Source organism: Peromyscus californicus, unplaced genomic scaffold, assembly GCF_007827085.1.
Source record: "Peromyscus californicus insignis strain IS unplaced genomic scaffold, ASM782708v3 Scaffold_4__1_contigs__length_199733344, whole genome shotgun sequence".
Taxonomy (NCBI): Eukaryota; Metazoa; Chordata; class Mammalia; order Rodentia; family Cricetidae; genus Peromyscus; species Peromyscus californicus.
In genome coordinates, this window is record NW_026294562.1 from 141,046,005 (window position 1) to 141,065,484 (window position 19,480).

Below are 19,480 nucleotides of genomic sequence, written 5' to 3' on the forward strand. Positions count from 1 at the left end.
ATATATGTGCATACTATATTTCTATTATTTTAATCTGAAATCTTTCTGAGTCTGACAAGGAATATAGAGGAGCTTCCTCTATGCTGCTCTTCTTACATTGTACATGTCTGGTTGATAGAGGAATAGCCTAGGCACTTGTTCATTTCCTGGCATTTACTTCCACTATTTAAGAATAGAATTTAATACTGGAGGAACACAGAGGACTATATTTAACTTGTGAGGATGAAGAACACAATGATCAATAGATTAATTAGCAGTGTTTTCTTTTATTATATTCATTATGCTGTATTTTTTTCTATTTAAGAGTATATTGTGCACAGCCAAGTATAAGTCTCAGTCACCAACATGATTATTTGGAATTTTGTAAACCTAGAGTATATTTTTAGAATATTTTAGATAGATCCATATTGATGGATATAAAAAGCTTTAAATGAACACAGTTGTTATTACAGATAGAAAATAAATATAAACTTCAGATGTAATTAATGGAAATTATTAAAGTCCAGCCCTGTTAGTCTCCTTCTCAGGTTCCCAGAAAAGACTTTACTAATTGTGTAAATGATTTACAGGAAAAGAATCAAAGTACATGGAGTTCTTTCATCCAGTTGTTTTATTCCTCTGCAACCATAACTCTGCCTGGTCCTCTTGTGGAAGTGGTCTGTATCTTACCAAAACAGCAACAATCTTATGTTTACAATACAATACAAGACGTGCAAGGTCACCACCAGAGTCCTCATGGTCAACTTCATTTGCAACCCAAAAGGGGAGTGAATAGAGGAGGTAGGATCAGCTAAGGCCTGGAATAAGTCAGAAAGAGAATTTATGTGCTCAAAATATATTCTTATATGTGGTTAGGTGAAATGTTATAAGCCTATCATAAATGTTCTCAAAATACAATCTTATAGGTGCTTAGATAAAATAGTCTATAAGTCACTAAAAGAAAACTGCCTCTACTTTCCTATACCGCCATAATGGCATAGTGGGGTAACTCTACATGGAGCTATGAAAGCTGCCTCATAGCTACATTATACCTGGTATGCAAAAAAAAAAACCTTTTCTTCGGAGTCAATTGCTTTGGAATGTCATTTGACCTGTGAGAGAAAGGGGTGTCTGAGCTACTTTTGCACAAGAAATAAAGTTATGTGCCTGTCTCCTAATCCATGTCTCTGGAAGGGTGTTTACCTTAATTGAGGAGACTGTGTTTTTGGCCTAGGATGCTTGTGAATTATTCCAGGTAAAATACATTGTTAAAAGTTCTTAGAAAGTTATGAGCACACATGAAATTAATAGCAGGAAACAGCTGATATATTAATAGCCAAGTAACAACAATTAAACCTTGATATTTGGCTTCTTCTCCAGAAGGATTTCTTGATCCTTCTATGTATACCTTTACCATATACAGCTGAATCTCTATTTCACATTCCTTCAGCCCATGTCATTTCTTGCTTTTTTGTTTAGTAGATGCAGTGTGTGGATTTCTCTCTGGGCAACTCATACAGCTGATCCCGAACATGTGAAGATGACTGGAATAAGGAATAAAAGGAAAATAATTAGTGATCCTGTAATTCCCATGTTTATAAGGAGATTCCAAGAGGAGTTGTTATTCACAAATTCCTTCACAGAATTGGCAAAGTAATTAGCTACTTCTCCTGCATAGGAAATTTGGAGTCTGGAATGACTGATAACACTAATCTGGGAGTGTAATGTCCCTATATTTATATGTAGCTGAGAACTATTCCACATACCTCTCAGGTGAGCTTGTACCTGATCCCAGGACGTATCTGGTCCACTGAAAGGCAAAGGGGTGACACAAATCCATTTGTAGTCAGCCTGATATGATGCTATTAAACATGTCTTAATATTCTGAATCTGATTACCCATATAAAGTAAGGCCTCTTCTAAGACATTTATTTTACCTATTAATCCTTGATCAATTCTTTCTTAACTAAAGCCATAGACACATTCTTAGATAAGGAATTAAAATGATGAGCAGAGTTTATCTGTCTGAAAGGTTTTAGCAACATGTTCTAACCAAATATAGCAAGGGCTTCATACCAGAGTGAAGAAAGTTGTACTGGAAAGAGTAAATGAGAAGGTTGGTGAAGGACAGTGAAATCTTTAGGGTTAGTTGTGGACTTTATACAATTAGAAATCAACCATTGCAGTAAATATCATAAATTGATGTATTGTGTTTGATATTCAGGGTTCCTGTCACACCTGAGTATAGAATGACAAAAGGAGAAAAAACACAAGCCTGGTTATAGAGGAAATTTTATTAGGCAGTGCAGAGGTTTGAAGGCCAACACAATCAGTGGCAGCTAGCAATGGATATAGGTGTGTCTGAGGTTTGGGAGAATGAGAAGGCAATACCACATAGGTAGGACTAACCCAAATGAAGTTTGTCCATTGATTTGCAATGATCTCTAAGGAGGTATACCATTAGTCATGTATTTTAACTGAGGGAATAACATAAGGACAAAAAGTGACTCCCATTCCTGGAAAAACACAGTGTGTCCATTTAGGGTGGCCTGCAAAAGGCTTTATGTCATCCCAAGCCTGGTGTGAAAACTTAGGGTCACAAATTGGGAATTATGTTGAAGGTGGTGTGTTATCAGATACCCATCTATAGGAGAAATAATATTTAATGACCAAGTTTCATGGGAGGTTTGACTAGCTTTAAGAGTCCTTTGCCTTAAGGGCCAACACTCTGATATGAGGTGTATGATGTGTACAAACAAAAAAAAATGAGGGAAGGCTATCTGAATGTCCTATGAAACTAAAGTATTTGGCTAGACAAGGGTCTATGAAACTAGATCCTTCTCCCCCATTAAGGAGGAGTCGTTAGTTACAACCTTGATTTCCTTAGTATTCCACTTGGCTGGATGGAAAAGAGGGCTTTCTGGGACATAAGTCCAATATGTCCCTTGAGCATGAGTGCAGGAAAATAAAGAAAATCCCTGTAGGGTGAACACTGCTAGCATTGCCAGGAAATGGTTTGTGGAAGTTAAGGCTTCACCCTGATTCACAAGAATCTGGGTAGCCTCCGATGTCAGATATTTGATTTGTTCCCAGGAAGGAAATGGGCTGCTGCATGTTGAGGCAGCAGTACATGTAGAGGCAGCATGTTGATTTGGGGGATGGGGATTCTTGAATAATATTAGCAGGACCAGCCTTAATATTATACATCCCAGAGGCTCAGGAGAGAGAACTACTAATGGCAATGACTATTTTCAGGAAATAGAACCTCAGCACACCAAGCTCTATAGTTCACTTGCTTTAATTCCTCTGGCATAACATCCTGTATACACAGCTTCAGTTCTGTTCTTGTGCCTAGCTCCTTTCTTGCCTGATTTTTCTCTATACTTATCTATTGCTCCCTCTAATAATTCCTCTGGCATAACATCCTACATACACAGCTTCAGTTCTGTTCTTGTGCCTAGCTCCTTTCTTGCCTGATTTTTCTCTATACTTACCTATTGCTCCCTCTAAGTTTTATCATAATTCTCTCATCTTAATTCTGCCTCATCTAGGTCCTTTTCAGCTTGTTCTTACCCAGCTAGAACCTCCCCATCTGGCTCTTCATCATCTTCCATCTCATTACTCTAGTACTCTCTTTTAGATCTTCAATCTAGTTCTTTCCCTTCTCAGTTTATTCCTCTCAAATCCTTACCTATCTAGTTCTTCCATTCTCTTTTCTCTTCTCCATCCCTTGTGCCCTGGAAGTCCTGGTATAAATACACTTACAAGCAGTAATCCCTTGGGAGTGTAAAGCCAGGCTACCAGGGTCAAATGGAGGGGTGAAAAGAATCACATAGAGAGGCAATAACCATTAATTATCATTTGCAACCCCAAAGGAAAGTGACCAATGGGGAAATGAATTAACTAAAGGCTAAATTCAGGTAATATGTAAGAAGAAGGATCTTATGTGCTCAACTATAGTCTTAAATGTGATTAGTAGAACATGTTAAGAATCTCTAATTTGCTACGTCAATGGGAGAAAATAAAACTGCCTTCTTTTTTCCTGTGGCTCCTATCTTTCCAAGCAATCTGCCATTTATCTTCGAGGTGGGGAAAAGTGTGTTCAGTCCCTAGTGTATAGCTAGATGCATCTGGTGATAGTTAAAGGGAGATATCTGGAGCTAGAGGTAAGGTTTGAGGAAGGAGGAAGTTAAGAAGGGAGGGTCTGAGCTAAATTGTGTAAAGCTGTTACTTAATGACCTAGGCAGTGTCTCCTTGTGGGATTTACCTTAAGTCAGGAGACTTGCATGTGGACTGTTATCACTGTTAATCCTTGAAACTGGCTAAGGGAGATATCTGATTCCAGAGAAAGCCTCTCCTGAGGCTTTTCTCCAAATACATGGAATGTGTATACCCAGAGAGTGATCAGTCCACACTGTTAGCCTGCTGTGGGATGTTTTGTATGTCAAATGTGTTGCTCTGATTGGTTAATAAATAAAACACTGATTGGCCAGTAGCCAGGCAGGAAGTATAGGCAGGACAAGCAGAGAAGAGAATTCTGGGAACATGTAGGCTGAGGCAGAGAGATACTGCCAGCCTCCACCATGACAAGCAACATGTAAAATACTGGTAAGCCACAAGCCACGTGCAACTTATAGATTTATAGGAATGATTTAATTTAAGATATAAGAACTAGATAACATGAAGCCTACCACAGCCATACAGTTTGTAAATAATATAAGCGTCTGTGTGTTTATTTTATAAGTGGGCTGTCAGACTGCCGGGGCTTGGCAGGACCCGGAGAGAAAACTCTAGCTACAAATGGTGCTCAATGGCTCAAGTTTCCACATTAAACCTGAGAATACTTAATAAGCAATTCAAAATGGAACTAAAAACAGTTACCTAGTTGTCTCTCTCAAGTTGGCAGTTTCCTCGTGTGGGCATTTGAACAGCAGTATGGTGGGAATGAGGTGTCTGCAAGTGGCGCATTATGCTGCATGGTGGATTTAGCCTTTGCTAGTACAAAAAAAGAGGTTTCTGGGCTACACTCCGCTTTGATAAAAGCATAGACCCACTGTTTCTAAGAGATGATGGCTCCCAGAGCTGGTGATAAACGACCACTGCCATGTTGGGAAGCTGAGGTGGGTGGAGCCACCAGCCACAGCGGCCATTTTGGTCATACAAATGCTGCAGTTTAAAGCAATAGTTACACAATAAGGCAGATTCAGATGAAACAAGACTTTAAATGCTTTACAATGTGTGTAAAAATGTACGTATGCTTGGAAGAGAGAGAAAAAGGAATATATACAGTTAAATAAAGAAATACAGCCGGGCGGTGGTGGCGCATGCCTTTAATCCCAGCACTCGGGAGGTAGAGCCAGGCCGATCTCTGTGAGTTCAAGGCCAGCCTGGGCTACCAAGTGAGTTCCAGGAAAGGCACAAAGCTACACAGAGAAACCCTGTCTCGAAAAACCAAAAAAAAAAAAAAAAGAAAGAAAGAAATACATAGTTTTTAAAACTAAAGTCTTTAAAGAGACAGTAAAAGTAGTATAAAAATAAGCCACACAAAGATGGATATTACACAGAGAATCCAGATTGTGTTGTCTGGGATTTTTAACTGCAGAAAAACATTTGATTGTAAAAGCTGTTGAATTAAACCAATGTGGATATTTTAAAGGTACCTTGACTTCAAAATTTGGATGTAAGGACATGTTTCTTTGGAAAGGAGGCTCTGCTTTTATTTCCACAGAAAGCCAGAGGCTATGGATTTGTTCCAGAATAAGATACATCAGGTTTGACCAGCCAAGACCCCCTGAAAGGTCTCTGATGACACCATGGACCAGATGATCCAACATCCAGAATGGTTTCAAGGCAACTGGCTCAGATGATACACCCTTATGGACTACTCCAGAATCCTAAAATTTTCTTTGTGTCCCCATAAGATACATTGCCCCTCTCCAGCAGGAAGTAATAAGAGAAGCTATGCCCAAATCCCAAATATACTAAGCTGGCTTTGGAAATGGAATTGGCTCACTCCTTCTCTAAACCCAGGCATATTGCTAAAAGAAAAGGTTAAGAGATTCCTGTGTCCCAAATCAGAAGAGCCCTCTGGTGTGGGACAGAGAAAAAAAAAACAATATTTTTATTTAAAACAGGTTGATTATAAATACAATGTCTTTCTAAAGAACAAAAGGGGATAGTTTAGATATGATACGATGAAAGGATAGATTAATGAACTTACTTTTAAAGAGCAACAACTTATTTGAAATGTTTTACATTGGTATAGATTTGAATTTAATGATACAAGTTTAAACTTAATTTTATTATACTGTATATATATTTCTACTCTCATTTGAGGTATTGTGTTTATGTAACTCATTTAGATTGTAATAGATAATTAATAAATACAGACTAATAGTTAGTCTTCTATGATAGTCAAACTTGTAGCATGTTAGTTAAGTTTTCTAGGTATATATATATATATATATATATATATATATATATATATATATATTTCAGATAGACAGGTAATCATCAAATACTTCAAAGACCTACAGAATATGGCATTTAAAATGTTTTTAAAAATGTAGACTTTCTAGACAGTGAGATATGTCTGCTCCTGGCAGTACAGATTCACTTCAGAGAGGAGAATGGGCATCAAAGATACTCTATATGGAGTTTATCTTCACCTTGGCAAAAACAGCCATTTGGGCAAGAAACTGTTCTTTCCTGGACTTCTTGATCGACTGGACATGCAGGACCCATGGGAAGGTGACCACTGAACTCTGCTTGGCAAAGTGGTCCTTTAGGTTCCTGCTTCACAGAGAAAACTGCCAAACATTCTACAGAACACAGAGAAAAATGACTGAGAGACTCTAGTCTTGTTGGCTGAAGACAGATGCCTCAACTTTACAAGAGAAATTTGGATGACTGTCCAGGCTGCCAGCTGTCTCTTTCTACCCTGTAAGACTCCCAAAAGTTGCTTGTATCCTTCTCCCATTTCTCAGGTAGTATTATATCCTCCTGAGATCTTTGATGTAGTTGAAGACTAGAGATAGTTATAATTTTTTTTAGTTATGATAGAAGATAAGTTAGATATAAAACCTTAGACTCACAAATATAAGATAGGTAGGATATCTTCTTTAATTCTGCCAAATAGACTAGTTATCATAAATAGACTAGATATTATAACTATAATTCTTGCTTGATAACAGTTTTGTTATCTGTAATTTTACTATGTAAAAGTTAAAATCTTCCTTAAAAAAAAAGAAAAGGGGAAGTGCTGTGGGATGTTCTGTATGTCAAATGTGTTGCTCTGATTGGTTAATAAATAAAACACTTATTGGCCAGTTGCCAGGCAGGAAGTATAGGCAGGACAAGCAGAGAAGAGAATTCTGGGAACAGGAAGGCTGAGACAGAGAGACGCTGCCAGCTGCCGCCATAAAAAGCAACATGTAGGATACCGGTAAGCCATGAGTCAGGGGGGTAACATAGATTTATAGGATTGGGTCAATTTAAGATATAAGAACTAGATAACTAGAAGTCTGCCACAGCCATGCAATTTGTAAATAATATAAGCGTCTGTGTGTTTTTTTTTTTATAAGTGGGCTGTCGAACTGCCAGGGTTTGGCAGGACCCGGAGAGAAAACTCTAGCTACATTAGCCCTTCTTAGGGAAAAGTCAACTGGGAAAACCATGAGGGTACACATGATTTTCATAACAGAATACAGCTGATATATAACAAGCCAAATAACACCAAAAGCTCCTTGGAATTTGGCTTCCTCTGGAGGAATTCCCTGATCCCTCCAGGTAGTGACTTTGCCATAACTAGCTGAGTTCTTATGATGTATTCCTGTGGCCCACAGCAGGAGAAGTGGCTAGTGAATCAGAAGACCTTCTAACAAGATAGCTGGGGAATCTGAAACCAGCTGCAGGTTGTCACCATCTACATCAATGGTGCTGTTCAGTGTCATATGCAATAGGTGTGGATGAACCTGTTATGGAGGGAGCTTCCTTCTTTTTTCTGCTGCTAGAAGTTTCAGAACATCTTTGTTTTGCTGGGAGCTGGCTATGAGTTCTGATTAAGTCATCTGGGATTGACAAAAGGGAATCAGTATCCTGTGGAAACATGCAAGCATATCCTCTTCCTGATGTTATTACAACATCAGGACCTCTCTAATTACCAGTCAGGAAGTCTTTCCATTTGGCTACAGGCTTAGATGTAACTTTTATGAAGAAGTATCAGATGAAAGAGCTCAAATTATCCTCATAAATATTCATATGGTTAAGTACAAACAGAGCATGATTTAAAATATGATGAGGGAACAAATATTTCAGATATCCACTTTGCAATTTGGATATTTGGGTTTTAAAGTATGATGAGCTCTTTGCACTATAGCTTAACTTTGGGGGTTATAAGGGATGCCTGTAGAGTGGGAGATGTGAAAAGTTAAGTACCAGTTCTTTAAGGCTTTTTAAGTATATGCAAGGATTATGTCCTTAATTGCATCACCAACCTGTGACAGCATACCAGCCTAAAAGGCAGGTGTGCCCTCATTTTCTGCACTCCCTCCTCTGTATTCTCTCCCCTCCATGCAGTCTCTCCCTCTCTCTCTCTCTCTCTCTCTCTCTCTCTCTCTCTCTCTCTCTCCCAATATTTAGAAAGGTCACCATGGCTCCTGATTCTTCTGCCACTGCAACATCCATTGGCCTGACTGCAGGCAGCAGCCAGTCAACAGCGCCACCGCTTAACCAACATCTGGTGCTGTACTCCAATAGACTTTCGAGGACCTGCTGTGACTGCTGCTGCCTGCCACCTCCTCCCCCATCCAGCAAGACTGCCAGTCCATGAGCGTGCATGAGTCCCTCACCTCCGCTGAAACCCCACACAGCTACCACTACTGCTACTGCCATGGTTCTTCACCACAGTGAGTGAGTCCGCCATTCTCAAGACTGTAGTCTGAGCTATATTCTTTGCGATGGACACCCTGGGGGTTGTCCTCTGGCTGCACTGGCAATGGCAGACATATTTTCGCTCCTGATGATGGGGTCAGTGCTGTCTCAGGTCCACCATGGACCAACTGCAGTGCAGCTGCAGCCCTTAGCATCCCTTGATGAAGAGGATGGCTAACTTGAGCTTATTCATAGATATCTCTTCACTCCTTGGGAACACCTGAGATTGGAGTCTGATCCCAGTTTGTTATTATATTTTTTTTTCTCTCAGGTACAGCCATGGGACAAAAGGGCAGAAACATTTACCACTTACATTGGCAGATATTGCTAAATCTGGCCACATAACAGCTTTGTGGGAACTTCTGCCAGCGAATGGGAAAAAGCCATGGGACGAAGGGGTGGGTACCAGTAAATCTGGCCACATAACAGGTTCATGGAAACTTCTGCCAATGAGTGGGCAAATAAAAGAGTTACTTTATCCCCAAGCTTTCTGCTAAAGCTGTGAAGATCTCCCTCCCCATTTCTGCCTCTACCACATGCAACCTTTTCTATCTGAATTCTGCTGGCAGTGGGCAGGCTCAAATGGGTGACTCTCGCCTTAACTCACCTTAACTTCTCCCACTCATTTTCAAATGCCTTGAGAAGTACAGACAGGTCTGGTAGTGGCTAAAATCCATACAAATAAGTTTACAGTAGTTAGGATGGCTCCTAAGACAAAAATCAGCTTATAGACTCAAGCAAGTCTTTTCAAAAGGATCAGTTTATAGTCTGCCTCCTGGCAGATCTTCCAAAAGCTGTCCTTAAGCCAACAATCATCAGGAATAAAAATTTAGGACACAGAGTAAAATCTGTCCCTTGTTCCCCAGACCTCCCTGACTAAAACTTTAGCATCTGGAGAGCAATGCTCCTGACCTCACAGGCAAAAGAGTCATCTGTGGCATTTAAGGTGTGCCAGGGAAGAGATAAAAGCTCAAAAAAATTGCCAAGTACTGGCACTCGCTGACTCCTGAAAGCTAAGCTGTTGGGTCCCTGTTTTAAGTAAGGAAAAAGGTCATGGGCTAGCGAGGGCCCTGCCAGGCCATCAGCAGCCTTGTTAAAAGTGCCACCTAGAAAGACAACCAGTCAGCTGACTGCCCCCCAGGCACCAAGATGCATGGGTACATCAAGCTAAGATCTTCAGCAGACCTATGCTTGGCTACAGACATGGTGGGGAACCCAGAATGCATCAGGGAAGTGATCCGTTTCTTTCCTTCTGGACACCAAAACCACTGACTCGGTCCTGGGAGTTTGGGGATGTCACCTTTCCTTTCTCTATCGTCGGGTACAGAGGATAGCCTTACCCACCTACAAAAAGAGACTTTAATGTAAACATCTATTACTGTGAGATACTTTTAACAATTGATCACCTGTCTCCTGGATGCTGAACCAGTAAAGAAAACAGGTGCTTTAAAATAATCTGTCTCTGATAAAGCTTAACATGTTTCAAAATCCATCTGGACAGGCCAGTTCTACCTCAGATAAATGTCAACATAAAATAATAATGATTCTTTTCTCTCTAACTTTTTTTTTCTGTGTCACTAGCATCTTGTAAGACAGAAGGTTCCCAGCCTCAGCCAAGAGGGATACAAGTCTCCAGAACAATGGATGGCAGACAGTATCCCACAACGCCTGTCTACCTTGGAAGACTACCCTTCCCCATTCCCCCAAGAGCCAACTGACATATAATAGTCAGCTGGAAGCAGCTTTTGAGAGAAATAATGCCCCTATTCCCATATACCTGCTTTTTTTGAAAAATAGTAAGCAAAAGTCTGGGATGTAAGGATTATGTCCTTAATTATGTCACCAGCCTGCGATGGTGTCCCAGCCTAAAAAATGGGCATGCCCTCTCTGTGCCCTCTTTTTCCACACTCTCTCCTTCCATATTCTCTCCTCTCCATGCGGCCTTTTTCACTCTCTCCTCTCTCTCTCTCTCTCTCTCTCTCTCTCTCTCTCTCTCTCTCTCTCTCTCTCTCACACACACACACACACACACACACTCTCTCTCTCTCTCTCTCTCTCTCTCTCTCTCTCTCTCTCTCTCTCTCTTTCTCTTGCAATAAAGCTCATAGAAAGGTAACCATGGCTCGTGATTCTTCCGCCACCGCAACATCCAGTGTTCTCTTCCATCAGCATGGCCGCCACAGGCAGCAGCCAGCCATGAGTGCTGCCCCTTAACCAACAGTATATGCAGGGCCATTGTACACTTTTAAAGTTCCAAGCATTCCAAAAATTGAAAAGTGGTGAAATAAATGCTGTATCATGCCCTTTAGTGCCTCTCCAGATTGGAATGTAGCACAGTTGATATGAGAATAGGTGTCCACGAATATGGGGACAAATGCTAAATTTCCAAAGGAAGGGACATGAGTTACATCCATTTACCATAAATCACAAGGACATAAATCCATAGAGAGAGAATTTGTAGTCATAGGACAGACATTACAATTACACACAATGGATCTAAGAGTAAAAATATATGAAAAGTTTTCTTTTCTAAAATAAATTATTCTTAATTTATTTCTTTATCATTAAGGCACTGTGGATACTATATTATTGTTGTGTCTATTTGGAAGAAGGCTTGAAATTAGCATTTTTTCAATCCTAGAGGTGTTTTTAGGGTACTCTAATATATATATATAAATATATTATGTATTATTATTCAACTATATGCCAATTTATAATTATATATTATAAATATACAGTAATATATAATTATTATAATTATAATCATGCTTAAAAAACAAACATAGAAACTGACATATACAGATCACAGAGACAGCAGCCACATGCATTTGACAGCTCAGATTCACAATCAGCAAAGTCCAGACAGGAATGAAGACTTTCCTGTAAATAGATAGATTCTAGGCAAAAGCAGCTGGAAACTCACTCAGTTCAACATTCACCAGCAGCCAGTTTTCTACTGTTAGTTAGAGGCAGAGCCCAGGATAAATTACATTTTATCCCGTGTTCCCCTAACAGTTTCCTTGATTCTTTTATAACACACAGGGAGGGGGAGAGATTGAATAATCAGCAGCTCTGATGGAGATCTCCAAGTTCACTACAGTCAATTGTTTCGATTCTTAGATTTGAGATCTCTTTCCTTATTGGTTCCCAATGCATGTCTATTCTAACAGGAGGCAGTCAGATCTAATAAAAATGCCTGCACTCAAGGATTTTACCAGCCAGGCGTCTGGCTAAATCCCAGCTCTTAGCTGGTTTTAGTCAAAGCCTGGCTATAACGGACTCCAAAGAAAGAAAACTGCCCCAGATACCAGCAGGAGACAGAGGCAATAGAAACCTTGGATAGGCAGGGATTTGTTGGGATTTCCCACATTCATGGTCTGAGTCACCTGGTCCTGTTTGCTGTGCAGGAAATGTCTCTCAAGCCACTGCTTCAGCCTTAATATATGTGATCACTGGCTCAGTCTTAGATCCTGCATTATCTGCTAGGATGATTTACCTTGGAAATCAATACCTGACAGAAGCCAGAGATATAATGATCATATTTTCCCTCAGAGGACACGCTAAGAAAAATGGTTGTCTGGGCAAATCTCACTTAGTCACCTGGAGCCTTGTGAAAATTTCAAGTCTCAGATTCTGCAAATAAGTGCAATTGGGGAATCTGGCATGGCATATCTGAATATGTTTCCAGTAAGCTGCAATAGGCAGCCCAGAATCACAATCACCATCAACAGGCAGAAAGGAAGGCTTTCAGTAAGACAGAAAGAATATAGGGCCAAGTTGCTAGATAAATGATCACCCCCTACTTACCAAGGGATTCTTTTATCTTTTGAGAATTGCATTCTGGTGCTAGGATACATTATGTGTTTTCCTGTCATCCACTTTAAGGTTCATTGTTTCGGCTGCAGAACACATTTAGTTGGGATGGTGAAATGAATTAGCAGCTCTGAAGGAGATTTCGAAGAGTACCACAGGATTTGCTTTTCATTGGTCTAATTGAGATCAATTTCCATATTGGTTCCAATTCCAATCACCCTTTGAATGTACACACTCCTTCAGTCAGAGGAAACAAGAACTAATGAAGATGTCAGCAGATTGGAATTTTACCAGTCAGGCTCTGCTTTTATTCCAGGATTCTGTTGTTCACGGGTATAAACAAAAACCTACTGTCAATTGCCCTGGCCATGGAAGACTGTTCACCACATGTACAAGAAACAGAGTCCATGGAATAGAACAAAGTCAGGGTTTGTTTCACTCCCAGCTTTACAGCTCTGAGTCACCAGCTCCTGTCCCATGTGTAGCATGTATGCTCCTGCTTCTGATTCTACTGCTACTCTTTAAAGATGTGTCCTCCCTCTCTCCATTTGAAGTGCTGCAGTATCTGCAAGGAAGTTAATACACTTCAGGCTTCAGTATCTGACAGAGACTAGAGGAGTCCTGCTTCTTTTTTTTTTTTTTTTTTTTTTTTTTTTTTTTTTTTTTTTTTGTGTATCAATTCCTTGTTTTTATTGATACCTGTTATCATATATAAATATCACCATCAAAAGACATTTTGCATATCACATAATATGATAGGTTATTACGCACTATATGAAAATATTTTTCTCCCCAGGAAGCTCAAAATTTTACAAACTTTTCCAAATATTTGGTTATTACCTTCTTTTCTCTAGTACAGTAGGAAAAGTATTTGAAATTCAGTTTGCAGGTTGTATGTCTATCTAAAATTAAGACCTATTCTAGGTAGGGAAGCTTAATTAATTCTACAGACAGAACCAAACCTGTTCTATCCAGTTAAGAGTGGCGAGTTGCTGGGCTTAACTTCCACCCTCCCTCTGCATGCTTTTCTTCTTCAATAAACTGCTGATTACTGATACTTGAAGCCATTGTTCTAAGACACTGCTTTCTTTTCCATTCTTTTTTTTTTCCCTTTTCTATTTTAATAAAAAGGAAAAAAAAGAAAAAGGTTATAACTAACAAAAGAAAAACTATATACAAAAGTACAATGACTATATACAATATATACAAGTAATAAATGTCTAAACAATGTCTAGTCCATTTGTATTTGACAAATTCAGAGAAAATAATTTCATTATCTATCCTATTTTGTTAAGTCCAAAATGTATCTAATTCACTTTCTATCCTAATTAATCTTCAACTATAACTAACTAACCTTCAACTATAACTAACTAATCTTCAACTCCCTCAGAGACCCAAGAAGGAAATAATATTAGCTAACAAAAATAAAAACAGAAAGTGCATGGAGTCCTGCTTCTTTATCTCCCCTGGGAGAGTCATTGTGAGAATTGTTATGGCATTATCAGTTATTTTATTCCTTTTTTTGTGGTTTCAAAATTTAATTTCCAGAGGTCAGGATCTATAAGGACAGAACCTTAAAAACAATATTCACTAGAGGGTTTGAAATAAGGTACATATATTTTTCCAGAACAATTTAACATATGATGTTGCTTCATCATGGGGCCATCACCAGCCAGATTATTTTATCTTGTTTGGTTTTTGTCATACCTCATGTATTCACTTTTTCCTCAGTCGGTTGTTTTTCAAAGTCATATTCCTGCTTCACTTATGCTTGCCACCTGACTGGGGAGTCAAGTGCTCACAGAGAGCAGATGTTTGGAAGAAAGAGACCATTTTTGCAAATTGCAATGCCGGTAGAGACAGTCTGAAGTTAGAGAATCCTGTGTCGACTGAGGAAAATGCAGTCATTTCCAAAGGAGATTGGATAATTCGATGCAGAAAGTGCTTTTCTAGTGACAAGAATATCCCCAGCCCGTTTAACCTAATGATGTCGTAACTAGGTAACAAAGAAATCAGAGTATGTGCTTCAACTGGGCCTGCAAAGGAAAGGAACAATTTCCGTTACAGTGTTTCATCTTCATTGGAAGGCTGATTTTTGTCTGAAAAAGAATAACATTAGCCTAGTTAGGCTAATGAAACCTTAAATAGATTATCAGGAAATCAGAACCGTTGAGCCTCACCACCACGCAGAAAGCTGTCAGAGTCCAGTGGCGAGTGACAGGTCGAGTTTATGAGCAGGCACTGGTAGCAGAGGGTGGCTGCTTGATAGGAGAAAGAAACATGCCAACAGTGACTGACACACACAGCAAATGGAAAGGTTGACAAATATTATTTTGAGTATACTTTGCAGGTTTTCTTCAACACTTCACCTCAGAGCTAATCATTATTGTTATTGGTTGATAAAGAAACAATTTAATGTTAATTTATAATCAGAATTATTTCTATCTTTAACTTATTTTTTGTATTTTGCTCTCTAATTTTATAGGATCCTGTTTCTGATTTTTGTTTTCACTCTCTATGGCATTTACTTGATTATTTTATTTTGTTTTATTTTATTTATTTATTTATTTTACAATGTAACTGGAGGCACACAGCCTCCTTTCCTTCCACTCCCTCCCTTGACCCTCCTCAATTCATTCCTCTACAGTACTCCCTTAAAAGGGGGCAGGCCTTACCTTGGCATCAGCAAAGCATGGCATATCAAAACACAATAAGACCAAAAATCTTCTCCTGCATTCAGACAGAACAAGGCAATTCAGCATAAGGAATATATACCCAAGCCCTAGCCAAAGCAGCTGCAAGAGCCCCTTCTGCAATTGCCATGAGTCCTTCGAATAGATGAAGCCTCACTACTGTCACATGTATGCAGAGGAGCCAGGCTGATCCCATGAAAGCTCAATGATTGTTGGCTCAGTCTGTGACTTCCAATGACACTGGCTAGCAGTTTCATTGGGTTTACATACAATGTCCCTGACCCTTATGGCTCCTAGAATCCACATCCTTCTATTCGGTAGAACTCCCCGAGCCTGGCTGTTTGTGTGGCTGTGGGTCTCTGATATTGCCTTCATTAGTCACAATATGAAGGCTGTCTGAGGGCAACTGCAGTAGTCCACAATCAAATTACAGAGGATGGCCAGATCAGAATAAGGAACTACTGCAGCCAGGAGTCCTAGATGGGGCCATGCTTGTAGACTCATGGAAATGTTGCTGGCATCAGTCTTCTAGCACCTACTTAAAGTAACCCATTCCAGTCATCTCTCTCAGCACTCTCCCCATCTGCTCATCCCAACCTGATACCTCAAGTTCCCCTGCCTACCCATCCAACCACAATCCAACTAGGAAATCTCCTCCACTTTTCCTTTCCAACCCATTCCATGGGATGCCCTTGAGCCCCACTTGTTACCTAGCCTCTCTGGGTCTGTTGATTGTAGCATAGTTATCTTTACTTTACAGTTAATATCCACTTATGAGTGAGTACATATTATATTTGTCTTTCTGGGTTTGGGTTATTTCACTCAATGATTTTTTTTTTCTAGTTCTCAACGTCAGCCTTCAGATTGCTGGTATTCTTCATTTTAAAAACAGAGTACATCTCCATTGTATAAATATACTACAATTACTTTATCCTGTGTTTGGTTGAAATACATCTAGGTTGTTTCCAGGTTCTGGCTATAACAAATAAATCTTCTATGAACTCAGTTGAGCTAGTGTCCTTGTGGTATGTTTGAACATTCTTCAGTATATGCCCAAGGGTTGTATCAAAGAGTCTTCTGGTAGATTGATATCTGATGTCTGAGAAAATGCTTTTTAATCACATTTCTTGAATGTTATGCATCATTAACATAGTTGATAATTTCATACATGTGTACTATATTTTTATTATTTAAAACTTCTTTCTGATTCCTCCTGCAATACTTTGTCTGTTCTACTAGATGTCAAACCAAATACCTTTTTATTAAAATTATATTTTCATGCATATACAAATGTATACATTACTAACCCACACTTTGTACATAGTTTAGCTATGTGTAACTGGTTTTAGTTTTTAACGTTTGTATTTGAAAGGCCCATCAATGTTATTGTTCAATAGAAATGTATTCTTTCTATCTTAGCATCCATGATTTGTGCATAGATTTTTCTACTATTGGAAGCAAGGGTAATGAGTTTCACTTATGTGTTGGCATTTCTTTATGGGGACTTTTTTCCCCTCCAGCTCCCTAATAAATTCAGAGATACTTCTTATGAATTAAAAAGTTAGCTTGTCCTTAGCTTATGCTTGTTTCCAACTACCTCTGATAGTAATCTAACCAATTTATATTAATCTACACTTTGCCACATGGTACATTATCTCTTCTCCATACTATACTTTTGACATCCTCCATATTTTGCTGGCAAATTCCATGATTCATAAATTCTTATCCTTAGTTTCAATGTCTCCCAGAACTTAACACCTATCCACTGCTGCTTAGGTAGAGATCATTCAATACTTTATTGCACAAATCAAAATGTGCCATGGTAGAAAAACATCTTTGCAGTGTACAAAAGATTATCCAAAAACACAGGAAAGATTTATACTGTCATTACACTAACATTTATTTACTTACTTACTTATTTATTTATTTATTTAATGGTATTCTATATTTTAAAATAGGTGCTTTTAAATTACTACCCATCTTAGAAGACTCTCATTCAGAGCAAGTATCCTATTTCTTAGGATCGTAAGCTGAATCTGCCCATTGCAACCAATATTTTCTGAGTGTAGGAATAATGGAATTTTGTGGATTCAACAGGTAGCATTAGACACAACACTGTAAACTCTTAGCCTTTTGCGAAGTTGTGGATTTGTGTAATAGTTTTATTAAATTATTTTTTTTCTCAGAGTTACAGCTAATGTCTGTGGATATAAGGATAAATATATAGAACACAGAAATTATAATGTTTTGAGAAGCTGCAGATGAATGTTCTGCCTTTTTGTAGACTAATTACCTAGTAATGTGCAGTAGGCTAGGTTCCTGTACTGGGCATAGTTTGTCTTCTGGTCAATGACATATGTCTGCATTACTGAAAATAGTTGGGGTGAAAAATTTGACATGTCTTTGGGAGGCTAGACACTATTATCTTACCAAGGGCCCACTATTGGTAAATTATAATATTTGGAGACGGTTGTATAATCATCCCTTTTACCTTGACGTTTTATAGTCTTGTCAGCTATGGTTTTGACATTAAAACAACAAGAGGATAATGAGTAACAATAACAGCTATATTAATGGCTCAGGGAACTGCTTCTAATACTTTAACTGTGTAAGAAGTTGCTAAAAGGATGTAATTTTCAAGAATGATGATTGAACATAATTTTACAGAATTCTGATATTTTATATATAGGGAATGCCTCATTGTTGCCCGAGGTCCATGTATTTAGGGATTATGAAAGAACAGCAGAGACATTGATTGATCCTAAGGTTTTAATCTAGTATTCAGACAGCAGATATTTTATCTTGGGGGCTTGCAAGGAAAGATCAGAGATAGGATAGAAGTAGTACAGTTGACTACATAAAAGGAAAATCTGTGTCATCTCTGACTGGTATTCTATTATTTTATATTTTTCTTCTAAGTATATAATATGCAAAGCCTTGGAGAAGACTCTGTCTGCATCCTGGTTTCTTGGAAATATGAACAACTGGAATCTATTTCTAGAATACACATAATAAAAAGCATGCACACTCGCAGTAGCAATTATATCAGGACATGACACATAGTTAGTAACAATAATGCTTCTGAATTTTCCTAGCCAGCTTGCATATCATGTTTAGAAAATTCTATAGCTGTGTGAAACACTATGTCAATCTGCCATTTCTAATACATCTCTGCATGAAAATAGTATTTATTGGTATTGAAGTGTGCTTGAATTCATATCAGGTGAATTTTCATACATAATTATTTCAGTACAAAATGTAACAAACATTCTTCTATATCTTGAGGAATAACCATGAGGCCAAAATTATATCAGAGTGACTTGTATTATTCAATGAACTAATGAAAGAGGAAAGTCAGAGTTTCTGAGCCATACTAGCCGTGAGAAGCTAATAATGTGGTAGTAGATGGCCCCCTACCACACACACAGAGGTGCTTTAACTGTATTCAGATTTCACTAAAAATAGAGGTAGTATATAAAATAAGGATGGACGAATGATAGTGGTGATCGTTGTAGAATTCCAATGAAGGGAATGTAATTAATTGTTTGAAAACTTCATTATTCATTAGTTAATACTGTACAAAATATTTCTTTGAGTGTGAATTGGAACTGTGAAATCAAAATACATGCCAAATGCATGCTGACCTAAGTGGAACCACATATAAAGCCATACAGAAAAACATGAAATTATTGAGAATATAAATCTAAGATCCATAATTATTTTTAAAACAAATACCACAGATTATTAGTCATCATGACATTGTGAAATGTGGTATGCAAATTGGGTATGTTAAGAAGAAGGTTTGAAAGTCAAATTTCTCTTTACAATATAAGCATCTTACTTCAGGAATATATACATATATATATATATAATAGTATTATTTTATATTATATATACACATACGTATAAAAATGTTATCAATCAAGCATTTAATCATTGCTCTTGGGGGAACTGACTTGGCAAATCAGAAAAGGACAGCAGCAAGCTTCAATTTTCAGCCCAGAATGACAATCATCCAACCACAGGCATATAGTGAGGCTTGCATATAGATAGCCAGGCTTCAG

The 19,480-nt window shown here is 38.4% G+C and overlaps 1 long non-coding RNA gene across 2 annotated transcripts in view; it reads left to right on the plus strand.

The window, feature by feature from the left end:
* Positions 1-11,026, plus strand: part of LOC128095329 (uncharacterized) — a 222,600-nt gene extending 211,574 nt beyond the window's left edge. For both annotated transcript variants that reach the window (XR_008213219.1, XR_008213220.1), the window contains one exon: positions 8,620-11,026. This is a non-coding gene — a long non-coding RNA (uncharacterized LOC128095329). The remainder of the gene's footprint in view (positions 1-8,619) is intronic.
* Positions 11,027-19,480: the final 8,454 nt, after the last annotated feature.